Here is a 16,233-nt window from a genome sequence, read left to right as displayed (position 1 = left end):
ATTTTCGTGTTCCTAAATAAGCTGGAACCCAAAAAGCCTACTTTTCAGTTTCTGTGTTTTATGACTGCTGTTAATAATGAAAACATTTTTCAGAACATTGCAGCTAACAGAATAAATGGCTGACTCTTCAATGTATTTTCCAAAATAAGTAAGGCAATTTATAAAGGAATCAGTAATGAATGCCATCCAAGATGTATGTTGGCTTTGGACAGGTATTTACAATGCTACAGTATATTAAAGGGTGTGTTCACCCAAAAATGTATATTTCTGTTTTTGGTAAATGTTGGAGAGTTAAAACATTGGGGATCTAATTTTTGAAATCTCTTATCTTGAATTCCTGTGTCTGTGACCATTCTAATGTCACCAGCACACCAAAATGTCACCAGCACAGGATAGCAAAATGTTCAATGCTAAGCCTGATGAAGGGACCCTACGTGGTCCTGAAATTGCTTGTTTTTCTGACAAGGAACTGCAAATAAATAAACATTTTGCTATCCTAAAAGGATTTGGTGTGCTGGCGACATTTCTATATATTTCTGATGTTTGCGGCGCCATCCGCAGTCACTGCGAGCAACCACCCCATTACAAGGGAATTTCGGTGAAGAGTGCAACAAGTAAAGGTGTTTTTTGTGGCCATTCTAAAGGGCACCCACTCCCACTGATTTTTTATATGATGGAGAATGTAACACGATGAGCTGAAACCTGCAAAGGGTGGGAACACCAAAAACTCTTTAACAGGGTTATTCACAAAAGGGTGAAGGGTTTGGAGACGGCAGGAGAAGAGAACAATCTAGGACGACATAGCTGATTTTGAACAATTATCCAATTCAGCTCACTTTCCAGTTCAGCTATGTTGTCCTAGATTGTTCACTTCTCCTGCCTTCTCCAAACTCTTCACTCTTTTGTGGATAACCCTGTTAGATTTTAATTATGGCAGCAGGATCTGACTGTTGGAGTATCTAAGACATAAGGGGCTGATTCAGAACACCCATATCCACTTATAACTAAAATATCACATTTTGGTGGGTTGACCTTTTTGTTAAAAGAAAACTGTTACATTGCAACACATTGGATCCATCGCTGCACTATAGAGAACAGTTTTTCAGTACAAGGTGAAGGGAGCATGTTGAACAGCATCACTCATGCCAACCTAAGGATTATTGTGCATTTTGGCAATGCATAGTGAAACGTGTGGAATTAGTATAAATGGGTCTGAATAAGGCCTAAAGATTTAGAAACAAGAAAGCGTTGTGGCTAAGCGGCCAGTGCTCTTGGTATGCAAGACATATCAACCCTGGGTTTACGTGCCACTAGAGACACAATTGGTACTGTGTTTGTATGTTCTTTTGGGTTTTCTCTCAGGATTACTTGCACTGCAGAGATTTTGGATGTATTGTTTCACAGTGTTTGCAGCTACAGAGGTCAGTGTCAGTCAGTTTAAGTCATATGTTGCTTAGGAATATGTGAATATTTAAATGTCTATAGCCAGGCCACAGGTTCATTTTAAGGGGGAACCCTTTACACTCAAAGATAAGCTTTAACAGGGTAGGAAAGCATTTTTTAAAAGTCATCCATTGTGAAACTGCTGGGTAAACCAAGAGCTTTTACTTTGCAAGAGCTTTCAGTTTGCAAGCATTAAAAGCAAGAGTCATATGAGTAGTCACTAACTACCACCAGAATGGACATTTTGCAAAGCAATTGTTCAGCAAATCAAAAGTGTTGGACATAAATTGCATGCATACTAGGATGCTTATTGCCCATTACAGGCTCCAACTCTTATCAACTTCAACCATGTGACATGATTATTATTACTGGGAAAATAAAAACCAGAACGCCCTACTGGATGAAGAACTACCATTGGCCATCATATGAAGTACTGGCTGCACAGTCTGTCATTCACCAGTCTGTATAGATAAAAGAAAAGCATCCATGGCTGTTGATACTTGAGTCTCGTGATTCCTCTCAGCTGTCTCTTTCAATAGTAATCTCGGCAAGTGATAGCAGCCATTTTGCAGGTGACCATAACGATTCTTAATAGTGGAGACCTTTATTACCACTCATACACAAGGAATGAAAGTTGCTTAATCCAGCCATTTCTGCCAAGCAATTTTTGCAATTATTGTGTCCACAGGGCGATTAAGGTGCTCGAGAACACTCTTACCGAGCATGCGCCTATAACTGCTCTCTAAGATCTATGGAAGGCTTTAAAAGAAACCTGTCCTGCTTCCAAAAATGCGAGTAGCCTGTATGTTATTCTCACCTTCCTTCTTGTTATAAAACCAATAATGCAGATAAGGATTTATTACATATTACAGCTCTTCTTTTTTCTATTGTTGTTGTCAGCAGCTCAAAAATTTTTGAAGCAGCAGGATTGCCATGCCAGCCCAATCCAGCCAACTGCGTTAGCATGTCAATCAACCAGCATTTTCAGAAGAAAACGTCAACAAACGCTCAGATGTTACTAATATCAGGTGCCTTTGACCAGTCTTCATAAAATTCCCTTTATTTTTTTTCCAGAGCAAGGAGGAATGCCACGCAGACCAATAACATTATTACCGCATGACTAGTCTATCTTATCTCAATGTTGTCCTCCTATCTGGGCATTAAAAGACAAAGGAGTTTCAGTGTGTACAGACATCCGCTGACATTCAAGCAGATACTACTGGACAATAAAGAACACTCAAGGTAAATCCACTATCCAACCAGTGTTATAAAGAACTCTATGTACATACTGTTTGCAGAGAATGTATTTCCGTCTAGCGGGCTGCATTCCCTACTCGTCAAACACTGATGGGTTTAATGCAACGTGAGCCTTCATTAATGTATGCCATGGTCACAGCAGGCAGAACACATCTGTTGTGGTGCATCTGACAACATTCTAGATGCTGCAGGCACTATAATAAACACAACACATCTAGTGTGGTCCTCTGGCTACAATCTGGGTACACACACATCAGTTATATCTTAAAATGCAATTAAGTGTATGTCTATCCAACATTTTGTTTTTGTTAGTTTTGGATAGAGTATAAAAGGACTTTTGCTGCCATTTGGGCTCCATTAAAGAGACCCTGTCACCAGACCATTAATTTAACCAAAATTCCTCCCATTAGATTACATATCCATTTAACGAATTTTATGCATGTTATTTACCTGTAAAAGTCTCCCTGGGGCTGAGATCTTGTTATCCTCAGTCACAGCAGACTCAAAGCTGTCACATACATGTCACCCTATAGTATTCCCCTTCGCTCCTCCCTTAGTAGCTACATAAAAGGTTATATAGAGAGGGGATGGGAAGGGTGCAGGAGCTAGGCCAGCACATAGAGTAATTGGAAACTCCCAGAAGAGGAGGCAAACTTCGGCACTCCAGCTGTGATGCAACTACAACTCCCATGAGGCTTTGCAAGACTCTGGCAGCCACAGGCATGACTCCCAGAGGCAGATGCATGATAGGATTTCTAGTTTCACCACTCTAGATGTTCTTGAGAATAAAACCTACGATTTAGAAGTAAGCACATGGGATCTGTTTTTGCATTGCAAATTTGCATATCAGATTGTGGTAAGGTCTGGGGTACAAGTGTTGCCTCTGCAGCATTCGGAAAGTCAAATACTTCCCTGCGCCAGTTTTCAAAGGAATTTATAATGAAAATACTTGATTTTTCTGTGCTTTCAACTTCAATTCTTTTAAGTTGGTGACAGGGTCTCTTTAAAGTTGACTCATTCTTGACAAGTGGCAAGCATGCCTTGAATTGCCTGTCCACTCAAAAGTGCTGTTGCTATTATGAGTTTTGGTATAGCTACTGGGTCACTTAAAAGCCTGTCTCCATTAGAAAAAAAACTACCCTTGCATCCTGCACTGCAAAGGATAACTGCTTGTTTTTTGTCCATGGGACCTTGGTAAAGCATTTTTTCTTACCTGAGTCTCTGCTCCAGGCTCCAGGACCAGCACCTGGAGCCTCTTACCCCCTTCACTCCAGCAGTTGGAGGCCCGCTGATGTCATCACTTCTAATGTAGGGTACATAGCCCTGCATTAGAGGCGAGGACACCAAGGGGCAGTCCAGGAGACGGACTGGAGGAAAAGAAAGGTAAGCACCGACCACTGGGGGAGTGGGGATAAAGTAAGCAAAAGCCCTCCTGACCATACCCCACTCAAAAACGAGCAGTTAACCCTTGCAGTGAGCGGGTAGCCCCACTGCAAGTGTAGTTTCTCAATACACTTTAATGCAGCCAGGAACTTTAATTGTGCACTTAGCAAAATTCGATGCACAAAAAAGTACCTTCTTTAGGGCAACGCAATGCATTGTAATGCATTTACATTTACATACATGCTTTACCGTGAAATAAAGTGCAGGTGCATTGATTGACACTGTATATGTAGGCTGGCGGACCATTCAGAATGCACTACAGTAGTGCCTTGCAGTGCATTGTGGTAACGCATGTTAATAGGTGTGAATCCAACCTAAAGGATAACTGTACTTTTGGCACAGTTATTTATCATGTGTGATGACTTGGTTTGCTTGCTGAATCTCATGCTCTGCATCATCCCTTCTCCATCTGCTTAAAGCATTACTGGTCAGATTAAACAGAACCCCCCAGTTCAGGTAAGTGGTGGGGTGGCGATGAGACATTGTGCCATGTTTCACCCTGAATATGGGTATAACATGAAACATGGTACAATAGGTAAACTTAGCCTTTAAGACTTTCCTCAACTTTTGTTTGAATGCACCTGGAGACTATTTAGCTGATTTAAACTGGAAGTTCAATTGGGTTATAAATAGCAAAGACACTAACAAATTCCAAGAATGTATTCTTTTATGTATAATGATGGTACTCATTCTGATGGTATTCATTCTGATGGTATTCATTATACAGTAGGTCAGTTCTAAAAATAAGGGATATTTCTAGGGCCATATCCCCGACTCTTCCTGGAGATTACAGCCAGCTGATATCTATGGAAGTAAAGCACGAGCTGTTTCTTACCTTTGCCATCCACGGTCATCACATCATGTGACCGAGTAACAGTACTCTCTATTGGATGCAGCGTTCATGGTGTTGCGATCATCATCACTAAATACATGGCTTGACTGTAAAGAAGAAAGTAAAGAGTCAAATGTTGGGGTTGGAGAAAGTTAACACCAATGTATACACAGCATAGGAAAATCATGAGGTTTCCGCATCTAAAAGTTACCAAAAAAAAGTATTCACACAATTCAAGAAATGCGTTTGAAGGCTGATTCTATTAGCGAAACAGAAGACTGGTGACTCAGCATACTGTACAAATATGCAGCTGGCTTAACTCAAGTGAGGTAGTTGCCTAAGGGGCTGAGCTCTAAAAGGGAATGTGTAGCCACTTGAAAGTTGTTGTTTTTTGGCATGCATAAGACATCTGCTTGATGTAAACAATCTTATCAATAATAATTTTTTCAATCTTTAATTCTATGTATAATTTGTAAGCATTTGCTTCCTGGTCTGCCGTGCTGCACAGCGGTTGCGCTTCAGAGCTCCTTCTCACAATGCAAGTCTGTGCTGAATAACTAAAAACAATTCACTCCCCGTGTGGCTGATACCATATGTCCACAATTGTTTAAATGGGACAGAACACAAAAAGGGAACATTTGCTAGGTCATAAGGAACCTGAAATGTTTTGAGTGCCTAAATAGTACTCTGAAAAATGCTTATATACTAAAATAGACAAATGGTTTTTGTCTTGATTTCCTCGGCCAAAATGAAGGCACTTCTTGATAGACATGTGTGATTTGTTTCGTTCTGAATTGAAATTTGTACGAATTTCTGTAAATTCGTACATTTGGATGCATCTGAATTTCCGAGTGACAGAAATAACAAATCCGAACATATACGAATGTTTGATAACGAAATTTGGATAGATACGAATTTCATTCGGAAACAAAACACAACAAGCGGGAGAGGCGTCATTTACCGCTCTCTGGATTCTCTGACTTGTATCCCGAATGAATACAAAGTAACAGAATATTGTTACAAAATGTAGATAAAGAAGTTGAGAGATCCATGTTACTATTTCTGTAACAGCTTCTGCTTCTTTGTGGACACTCCAATCCCCAATGTAAACAATCTGACAGCTGTCACAGAATACACCAAAGTGTTTAACTGTTCACAGAAATAATAATAATAAAACAAGAGCCCCCCAATTCTGGTAGGAATGTTAGGGGGGACCAGATGTAAAAAAAAAACTCAAAAAATAAAAAAGGGGTTTCAAGACTTTGTGGGATTTTTTATTTTTGTTTTAAATAAAGGAATTGTCAAAAACTTGTGTTTTGTGGTTTTTGTTCAATTAAAGGAATTTTTTCAAAGGTGTGGTGTGTTTATTTACACCCTTTAGTGAATGAGTAGGGGTACAAGAACCCATTACTCATTCTCAAGAGGATGGGCAGCATTTGGGTGCTCCCTTTATGAACGGGGTACCCAGATGCAGATAAGCCCCCCTGCCTGCCGACCCTCACAACCACCGGACCAGGGTTGTGGCGAAGAGGCCCTTGCCCCCATTGGTACAGGGACAAGGTGCTTTTCCACAGGCGACCCTGGAAAAGCAACCTCCCAGTGCCAAGGGCATGTGGCCTGGTATTGCAGGGAGGGGGGGGCGCTCCCTTATATTGTTCCTAGAGTCGTCACTGCCGCAGTGCGATGCGGTTGTCCGTGTCTCACTGTGGTGCACTTAAAAAAAAAAGTACTGCATACCATACTTTTTTTAAGCACACACGAGCGCAATGTAGTGGTGTGAACTGTCCCCACCCATAATGACATATTGCTTTGTCTTGTGTTCGTGCTGATCTCTGGTAAAAATTAAGGAGCCTGGCATTGGGGCAACAGATAAGTAAATCCGGCCCTGTATATAGGTTTAGCAATAAGGAAACACCTTTAACTTACATAAAATATCTGTCATTTAGCCAGTCAGATGTTAAAGGCAGTGGAGGGGGGCTTGCCATAGTCCATCCAGTATACTCTAGAACTTTTGTTACTATAAAAGATCTGTCCCTGTGTTACCCACACGATTCATTTGTAGCCTATTGTTTGATGCTAAAACAAAATATTAGAGTGATTTCAAAATATTACAATGGGCAACACAATTGCTGACCTTTTTTAAATTACAAATGTTTTAGAGTATTTTGGATGGATATTGTCAAGCACTACCTCCACTGCCTCTAACATCTGACATTTTGTCTCATCTCAAAGTACATGTGCATTAATATGGCAGCAGTATGGAAGTTAGATTGTGGGAGACAATTGCAGCGGTGTTCATAGATGCTGAAAAACAGGCTGGAGAGGGTTAATAGGAAGGCTAGACTGGGCTCATAGCCAGGCCAGTCAGGGCTCATGGACAGGCACTAATAGGCTAATAGACAAACTGGACAGGGCTCATAAATAAACTGGACAGGACTGATAGACAGGCTGGGCGAGACTCATGGAAAAGCTACATAGGGATTAAAGACAGGCTGCACAAGACTCATAGCCAGGCCGGACAGGGCTCATAGACAGGCAGAGAGGGCTAACCGACAAGCTAGACAAGGCTCATAGTTAATAGACAATCTGGACAGGACTTATAGATAGGCTTGACAGTGGTCATAGCCAGGCAGTGATGGCTAACAGACAAGCTGGGCAGGACTCATAGACAGGCTGGACAAGGCTCATAGACAGTTTGAATATGACTCATAGAAAGGCCAGATGGAGCTCAAAGACAAATTGGACAGGGCTCATAAACAGGATGGACAGGGCTCATAAACAGGCTGAACAGCGCTCATAAACAGGCTGGAGAGGGCTCATAAACAGGCTGGATGGGGCTCACAGACTCTGGCAGCAAAAAAATAAAAAAGGGGTTTCAAGACTCATAGGCTAAATAGGGCTCATAGACATGCTGGACAGGGCTGTCACACAGGCTGGACTGGGCTCATAGACAGGCTGGACGGGGCTCACAGACAGGCTGGACAAGGCTCAAAGACAAACTGGACAGGGCTCATAGGCTAAATAGGGCTCATAGACATGCTGGACAGGGCTGTCACACAGGCTGGACTGGGCTCATAGACAGGCTGGACAGGGCTTATAGACAGGCTAGGCAGGGCTCATAGGCTGGACAGGGATCATAGACAGGCAGACGCATCTCTTACGCAGACTTGGCTGGGCTCACAAACAGGGCTCATAGACAGACTCAAGTGCGTTTATAGATAGGCCAGAGAGGTCTCATAGACAGGCTGGATAGGACTGCTTATTGATTCATGAGCCCTTGTAGCTACTCAAAGTCGTCCTCCTTCCTTCATGTTGGAGGCCAAGGAGGGACCCAAGTTATTACATCAGGGGGACACTTGGAGATAGCACCAAAGGTCTTCCTGTAATCACAGTCAAATTTGTGTTTTCTTTTTAAAACAGTAGCATTACCATTTTGTGTTTTATCGAAAGGTTTCCTTTAAAAAAAAAAGCAAGAAGCACTGGCCTAGACAAGTGTACGCGACACCACATTCCACCGAGATACAAAACACTTTTACACCAGAGAGGAAAAAATGTTCAGGAGGGAAAAATCCCCAATAAGTGCGAAATTCACATTTTTTTCGGCTGTGTTTCTAGGTGGCAGGGGTGAGTTATGTCCCGTTAGCTCTCTCTCTAATAACAGAGACATTGAGTTCGGAAATTTGGACCACGCTCTGGGTAATCTTTATTTTTCCTTCCACTCTATTTCAAATGGTTTTCCTTAGACATTCCATTCGGCAGCGGAGAAAAGTCATTAATCTCGTGTCTGACACAAACATACATGGTACTGCAGACATACTTTCCACTGTTTGTGGACAGTCAGGGTTGTTTTAGTAACCCTACAGGTGAAGCCAATGTAAAAAAATGCATTTATATTCAGCAGGAATTCAGCTCCAGAATAGGAAACTAAAAGTCAATTAAAGGGAAACTACATTTCAGTAAGCACATGCATTTTGGCTTTAGAAATACTGTATGTTAAAGTTTGAAAAGAATTCAAAATTGGAACCTCTCAGCTTCCCCATTTGGCAAATGTCCTCTTACTTCCTGCCCCCTCAGGACAAGCAATATGTGAAAATCTCCCAAATGATGACACAATCAGCGATGAAAAATACATAGCTAGAGAGTCGAAGGTTTAGAACCGCTGTAGATATTTATTTCTTCAAAGTTCTAGATAAGCATCACTGGATTCTGAGCTTTTACTGTCTGATATTAGATAATGGACACTAAATGGCATTGATTCATCATTGTGGCCCTCTAGGCCCACTGCCTTGAACCACTTCCCTTTACTCCTACCCCAGTCAACTAGCTAGCTTTGGTATCATACAAGGCTCAGTGAAGCTGAAAGGGACAATTTGCCAACACTGCCTCGTGCAGATGAGACTCTAATTTTGCCATGCGGGACTGCCTTTAAGAAACTCTTCTTCTAAAACTAGTAAAACATAATGAAATGGAAAATCTTCCAATGTTGCTTTGCAAGTCCAATGATGCCCCCAAAGCCACCCTGATCAGAAAACCAGTGAATGGCCACTGTCCTCCTTTATTAGGGCCAATTCACAGTTTAGTGCATGACGCACTTTGAATGAAAGAAGCCCATTCACTTTGATGCAGCGCACCACAAAGCATTGTGCATTCCCACCTATGTGTTGCGGTACTCTGCAGTGCAGAGCATTTGTTTTTAGTGTACGTGTGTTGGGGTGCCATTTGGAATGGACAGCAACACACGTACAGGTGAAACTCGAATAATTAGAATATCATGCAAAGTTCATTTATTTCATTAATGCAACTTAAAAGATGAAACTAATATATGAGATAGATTTATTACATGCAAAGCAAGATAGTTCAAGCCGTGATTTGTCATAATTGTGATGATTATGGCTTGCAGCTCATGAAAACCCCAAGAACCCCAAATCCACAACCTTAAAAAATGAGAATATTACATGCAATCAATAAAACAAGGATTGTACATAGAACAATATCGGACCTCTGAAAAGTACAAGCATGCATATGTACTTGGTTTGGGCCCCTTTTGCAGCAATTACTGCCATTACTTTTGCACAATATTCTAATTATTCGAGTTTCACCTGTATACTGCTGGTTAACATCATCATATTCCTAGCTAAGGATGGGCTGTTTTTTGGCAGAAGATTGAATAACAGGTCAATTATAATTGACCGGAGCATCCCTAACCTTCTGAAGCCCTGTAAAGCCCACTGCTCCTATAAAATGACTTAGTAAAAAAAATAAAAAGCAGCCTTAAAGAACTCCGGGTAAAATAAACTTAACCCTTGCAGTGGGGCTACCCCTGCAAGGGTTAAGTGCTCATTTCAGTCTAGGGTCTAAAATAACAAAGATAAACTTACCTGAACTTCTGTCCCACCTGGTTGCTTGACCGGCCCTGCAGCCTGTCTCTCCCTCTGCTCCAGCGATGGGATGTCCCTCAGCATCCTCATGTTCACTGTATTAGATGTGATGATGTCAAGGGTCTTTAGACCACCGGAGCGAAGGGGAAGAAGAGGTTGCAGGGACCGGTCTAGCAGCCAGGCAAAGACGAGTTTCGGTGAGATATATCTTTTTTTATATTAGACCCTAGACCTAAACGAGGACTTGACCCTTGCAGTGTAGGGGTAGCCCCACTGCAAGGGTTAACTTTAAAAGAAGAGTACAAATACTTACCAGTTATAACAGCAGTGAATATATATTTTCGCTCTTTTGAACAGCAATACCAGCTTAAGAATCTACCGCATCTGGCACATTTCCACAGGGGTTGGATGGCTGCACCCGCCAGTGCGTGCTGTGATTCCACCTTCTGCCCGCTACATAACTACAACACTGCAGAGGCATTATAGTGACATAGCAGCCAACAGGCGCAACTATAGTAGCTAGTAAGGGACACAGGGACCCTTCTGGGTGTGTCAGATGCTGAGAATTCTTTAGCGTAACTCCTTAAGAGAATAAAGCGCAGAATTAATAAGTATTATGCCTCTTCTTTTTACGCTGCTCCTTTTTATTTATTTTTTGGCAACAAATTCACTTTAAGCAACACACCAAAGCCCGCCTTAATTTCCCACTGCCAGCTAACGCCAATGCATTTTGCCAAAGTGGCAACAGAGCAAAAATGATCAATTTTACTCATCCATAATCATGTAGGCCATCAACCTGAAGCAAGATGTTGCCCTACTCTACTAGCAGTCCAGTTCTAGTGTATGGGCCCAGAGTGGGGGAACTGTAAGTGCCCACCAACAACAATTATTCCGCTTACAAAAATGCATAATGAGTGTAGCTACTATCAGAATGAGTCTGTGAAGGTTCTCATTCATCCAGGCCATGGTGTATCTGTAAAAAATAAGTCAAGGCAACTGGACTTGCCTTGACTGTATTTTTCTTGAAGACGTTTCACTGGTCATCCAACCAGCTTTCTCAAGCTGATTGGATGACCAGCTTGAAAAAGCTGGTTGGATGACCAGTGAAACGTCTTCAAGAAAAATACATCAAGTCTTTTTGCCTTGACTTATTTTTTACAGGTATATCAGAATGAGGACCAGGTGGAATGACACTGGCAGCCAGGGAGTCAGTCTGGAACCTTTTATAATAGACTGCTACTGACTGCCAGCAATTTGCACCAAATATCTTTAAAAATGGGTTAAACATTATAGTAACTATTTATTTCACTAATGTACAGACACACACATACACACTCTAGAGCCAGTTCTGGGTGGAAGCCAATTAACCTACCAGTTCCGAGGAAACGGAACACCTGGAGTAAAACCACATAATGCAGATTGTGATACATATTAGAGATATAACCTCAGGTTACATTCTTCAGGTTAGGTTACGTAACCTCGGTATACATGATACTAGTGGCCCCCTTTCATAATCAAGTGAGGACAAGCAATGGGCAGCTATGAGTGAAGTTATAAAGAGAACTTGCAACATTTTAATGATTTTTAAACACCTTATTCCAGTGTACATATGGGTGGTGTCACTATACAGATAGGCTCTGCTGCCTGCATAGTAGTGCTGCCCAGGGTTAACTTGCTGATCAGTTTATCTCACTGCCAATCCATCAGTGTATGACTAAGGGGAAGCAATATATTCTCCACGGCCGCTAATGACACAAAACACCCACGCATGGCAGTCAAAGGACATACAGGAGCAGCACTTTTTAAGTTATGGAAAATAATCCATTGCTTATTTCTTTACAGCCGAACTGATCTTTAATTTTAAATTATCCAAATACAGCTCAGGTGCATTAAAACAAAAGGTGTGCAAAGTCTTACAATTTGTTCCCTTTAAAAAGCAGCCGGAGCCTGAGTGCAAAAGCTTCTCCTCCTCCTCCTCCTCTTCCACTCCTGCCAGCATGCAGATCTCTGAGTGGAAGCAGTGGTCTCTCTGCAGAAGTATGGCAAGCCCCCTGATGACTCAGAGCTACTGCTCTCCAACAAGCAGTCAGCATGAGCTCTGCTAATTAGAGAGCTCTAGATCTGGCTCTTCAGGGGTGCATATGAAACCTCTGCAGAGAGAACACTGCTTACCCACAGAGAGAAAGGGTCCTGCAGCACGCTATCAGGTTAAGGCAAATTTATTTTTAAAACAAACTGTAGGACTTTTTATTTAGGACAGCCATTGTTTTGATACACCTGAAACATATTTTGATGATTTAAACTGAAAGATATATTGGGCTTTAAATAAACATAGTTAGTAGTTAGGAAGAATGGAGGATGTCATTGCTGATCTCTGCTGTCTGTCATGCCAATCCAATGGCTTCATTGCTTTCAAGGTTTTTGATTAAGAACAAGGATGCAGGTTCCAATCTTTGACTTCATCTTGATTTGCTTGATCCAAATGCTTGTTACCAGCCAGTATCACAATGTATGAAAGCCAGAGACAACCAGACATCCTACAATTTCCTGATGAGGGTCAGTAATGGCAGGTCCATATTTTTTTTCACAATACAGGCGTTCTTCAGCTTCTATTCACACCTGAGTGATATGAAGCACATTTCCAGAGATGCTTCAAAGCTCAACACTCAGATTCCCATGTAATTCTATTGTACCGTTTTGTGCTTCTTTGGGGCATGATCACGTGTTTTTGCCCCCAAAAAGCTTCAAAGGGGCGATTTTGCGACTAACAACAACCTCCTCCTCTTCGTAAATAGCTGTCCATTGGCTAAAACAAAACCACTCAAGCCTAAAGATGCATGAAAACAACATATACAGTGATACCTCAGTTCACGTATGCTTCTGTTCGCGAACATTTCGGTTCGTGAACAGGAAGTTCGGCAAAAGTTTGCTTCCATTCGGGAATTCTGCATCGGGTGATGAACACAACCGCAGCCATCTTCCCCGCTCTGACACATTGTCGTGGCTTCCTCTAGTCAAGATCGCGGTCTGATCACAGTTTGATTCAATTTGGTTCGCGACCAGAGTCGTGGAACGAATTAAGTTCGTGAACAGTATAAATGAAAAGAAAACTGAGCGAAACAAATGACCAAGACATTGGCGCTCAAGCGTGAATGAGGACTCAAACTGTACCGGTGCTCAGACTACAAATATCCAAGTTTAAATGATTCTTAACGGTGAGAGAGCTTTAAATCAAGTATTCACTGATTTCTGTAGCTGTAGGCACTGTGGGAAAATTAACAGTCTGCATTCACAGACTCAGTCACAGGAAACACTGAAATCTCTGCTCCTCTCTCCTTATTTTATGTGGCAGCCTGCCAGGCTTTTAATGTAAAAAACAGTCTGACTTTAGAGTCGCTGTTGGAATATTGAAAGATCAATTACTGCATGGTGCCTGCAGCTACAGAGGTCAATGATGGATTGCTAGTTTACTGTATGTTAGGAAAGGAAAAGTTCTGAGAAATACAAGTGTTTGACTTCTTGTTACAAGAACATTTTGCATTCTCATAAAGGTAACCACATTCACACCTACACATAGCTATTTTAAAGCAGATCCAGTCCTTGCTTTAATGTCCTAGTCTGGGCATAGTCTGGCCACAAGTTCACTTTAAATATGAATTTTCATAATATGTTCACTTTAAGACACTTGGCCACTCAAAATTAGTTTTCTACACATCAGCTATGGCAACTGTGACAGACTGAACCGTCACTGGTGCTGTTGGAGGAGCCTGGGGGCTAGCCTCCTTCCTACTGACTATGGACCCAGAACTATGGAGACCCCCCTCGGACCTCTTGGGGTTACAATTAATCATTCTCCTAGGTTTATGTGTGGAGGGATGTACTGTAGATTTTCCCTGGCATTACATTTGGATGACCCTGTGTTTATTATAGGTACAGGCTGTGAATCCAGCAGCACTGAAGGGGGTTAATTCTGGATATTGAACTGTTACAGTTTATTGGTCCCTTTGTTGTATTGTGTTGATGATGGGATTAGGATAGCTAATTCTAGGAATAGCTGACTCCGGGTATAGATGAGTAGATCACCCTATGATACACTCAGGAGATAATCCCATCACATGTGTCTCCTCTCTCCCTATTCATTCATTAAGGCATCGGGGAGGGGGAGGGGGTGTCTGTTTGCATGCTGTTCATGTTTGATTGCGTTATGTGTTTAGACTTCTTGAACTGTATATATACTGAGCTGGTCTTCAATAAAGCAGATCTTGGTTTCCACCTCAACATTGATGTTGTCTAATGATTGAGTGGTTTTAGCGTTCTGTCCTAATATATTGGTTCTGTCCAATAATTAGGCAGGTTTGGGCTAATGACACTGGGATTCGGGTTCCAGCGGAAAGGAAGCTGTTTTCTGACGGCGGTACCCAGTCGGGGTAGCAGGTGGTCCATCACAGCAACCTCCTATTTTTGGCAATGGGCAAGGCTGCCAGTGCAGCCCCAATAAAACAAAAAGGAGAGAAGGAAGCACCACAACTAGGCAACCATTCCTTCTCTCCTTTTTGTTTTAGGCCCCGTTCACATGTAGCGAATTATCGCGCGATTTCCGCCACGATATCGCGCATTTTTGCCGCGCGATATCGCGAGAAGTCGCCGGCCAATGCTATTCAATGGAGCTGTCTTAACTCCATGTCGCGCGTCGCTCGTCGCGGTCGCAAGTCGCTTCTACCGGACCCTTTTTTCGGCGGATTTTGCGCGATTTTGCCTTTTTTCTATGGAGCCCGACGGAGAAGGTCGCGCTACCGTCGCTGGATCGTCGCTGGAACGTCGCCCCGAAAGTCGCGCTATCCCGGCCGCGCGGATCCGCTGCAAAAGATATGTCGCTACGTGTGAATGGAGTCTTACTGTCATGCCTATCGGACACCCCGGTCCGTACAAACAGGAAGCTGCATACCAACACCACCCCCTGCCTTACAGCCGAATTGAACACTATACTAAATATAAGTTGGTTTTTTTTCGGGCTGCTTTTAAATAGCTACTTGTAGGTGTGGATGGCATCTGTGTGGTTACCTTTATGAGATTGCCAAATGTTCTTGTAACAAGAATGTAAACACCTCCTTGTATTTCTCAGACGTTTGCATCACCTGTCAAAGGACAATGCACAGTAATTCTTTAATCGGAATACTTTGGGCAATTAGCAAGGGCTGTCATGTCAGAGGTATGCTTTCACCAATGACACAAAGAGAGGTAGGTGCTGGCCAGTCCTGTAAGTGGAGTACGTTTTAAGAATAAAAATAGCAAACAGTTTAAAAGGTTTAAGAAAGGTAAAGTCAGCATGATGTAGTAATATCAATTACCCCATCCCTGCTCTGCCAATTAATTGTTATACAATCCTGTACTTAGCACTAGAAGTTCCCGTCCCTTAAGCTAACCACATAGGTGTACACTGTTACCTTCAGGGCCTGTTCACAATATCTTGTGGTAACGCATGCACCGCAATGACCTTTATCATGTGCTTTGTTAATCCTTAATGTGGAAGAACTTGGTCCTGCTCTATTGGTAGTAGCTGCACTTTCACTTGCAAGGGACCCCCTGAGGCAGAAGGGGGCCCTGGAAAAAGTTGTTTAAAGCAACAAAGTGGAGGCGCCACCAAACAAAGATGGGTCCAAAAGAGTTTTTATTGATAAAAATAAAAGCATCAAAGAGCATTCCTTTAGACTCTTCTTCGTTTGGTGGCATCTCCATTCTTTTGCTCTAATGTCAGCAAGCCCAGCAGACTTAAAGCTGTATGTTACAGAAGATTATGGATTCTCACCATGTGGCAATGGTACTTGGTGATTGCCCAGCACTCTCGCATGGCATATGTTACATGCTCCTCCATACCAAACC

At 42.2% G+C, this 16,233-nt stretch overlaps 1 long non-coding RNA gene across 1 annotated transcript in view; it reads right to left on the bottom strand.

The window, feature by feature from the left end:
• Positions 1-5,030: 5,030 nt before the first annotated feature.
• Positions 5,031-16,233, bottom strand: part of LOC108791389 — a 35,881-nt gene continuing 24,678 nt past the window's right edge. The window contains exon 3 of the long non-coding RNA XR_001941499.1: positions 5,031-5,082. This is a non-coding gene — a long non-coding RNA (uncharacterized LOC108791389). The remainder of the gene's footprint in view (positions 5,083-16,233) is intronic.

This window comes from Nanorana parkeri, unplaced genomic scaffold (assembly GCF_000935625.1).
Source record: "Nanorana parkeri isolate BGI_ZX_2015 unplaced genomic scaffold, ASM93562v1 scaffold548, whole genome shotgun sequence".
Taxonomy (NCBI): domain Eukaryota; kingdom Metazoa; phylum Chordata; class Amphibia; order Anura; family Dicroglossidae; genus Nanorana; species Nanorana parkeri.
The sequence above is the reverse complement of the archived record's forward strand: the minus strand, read 5'-3'. Positions and strand labels throughout refer to the sequence as shown.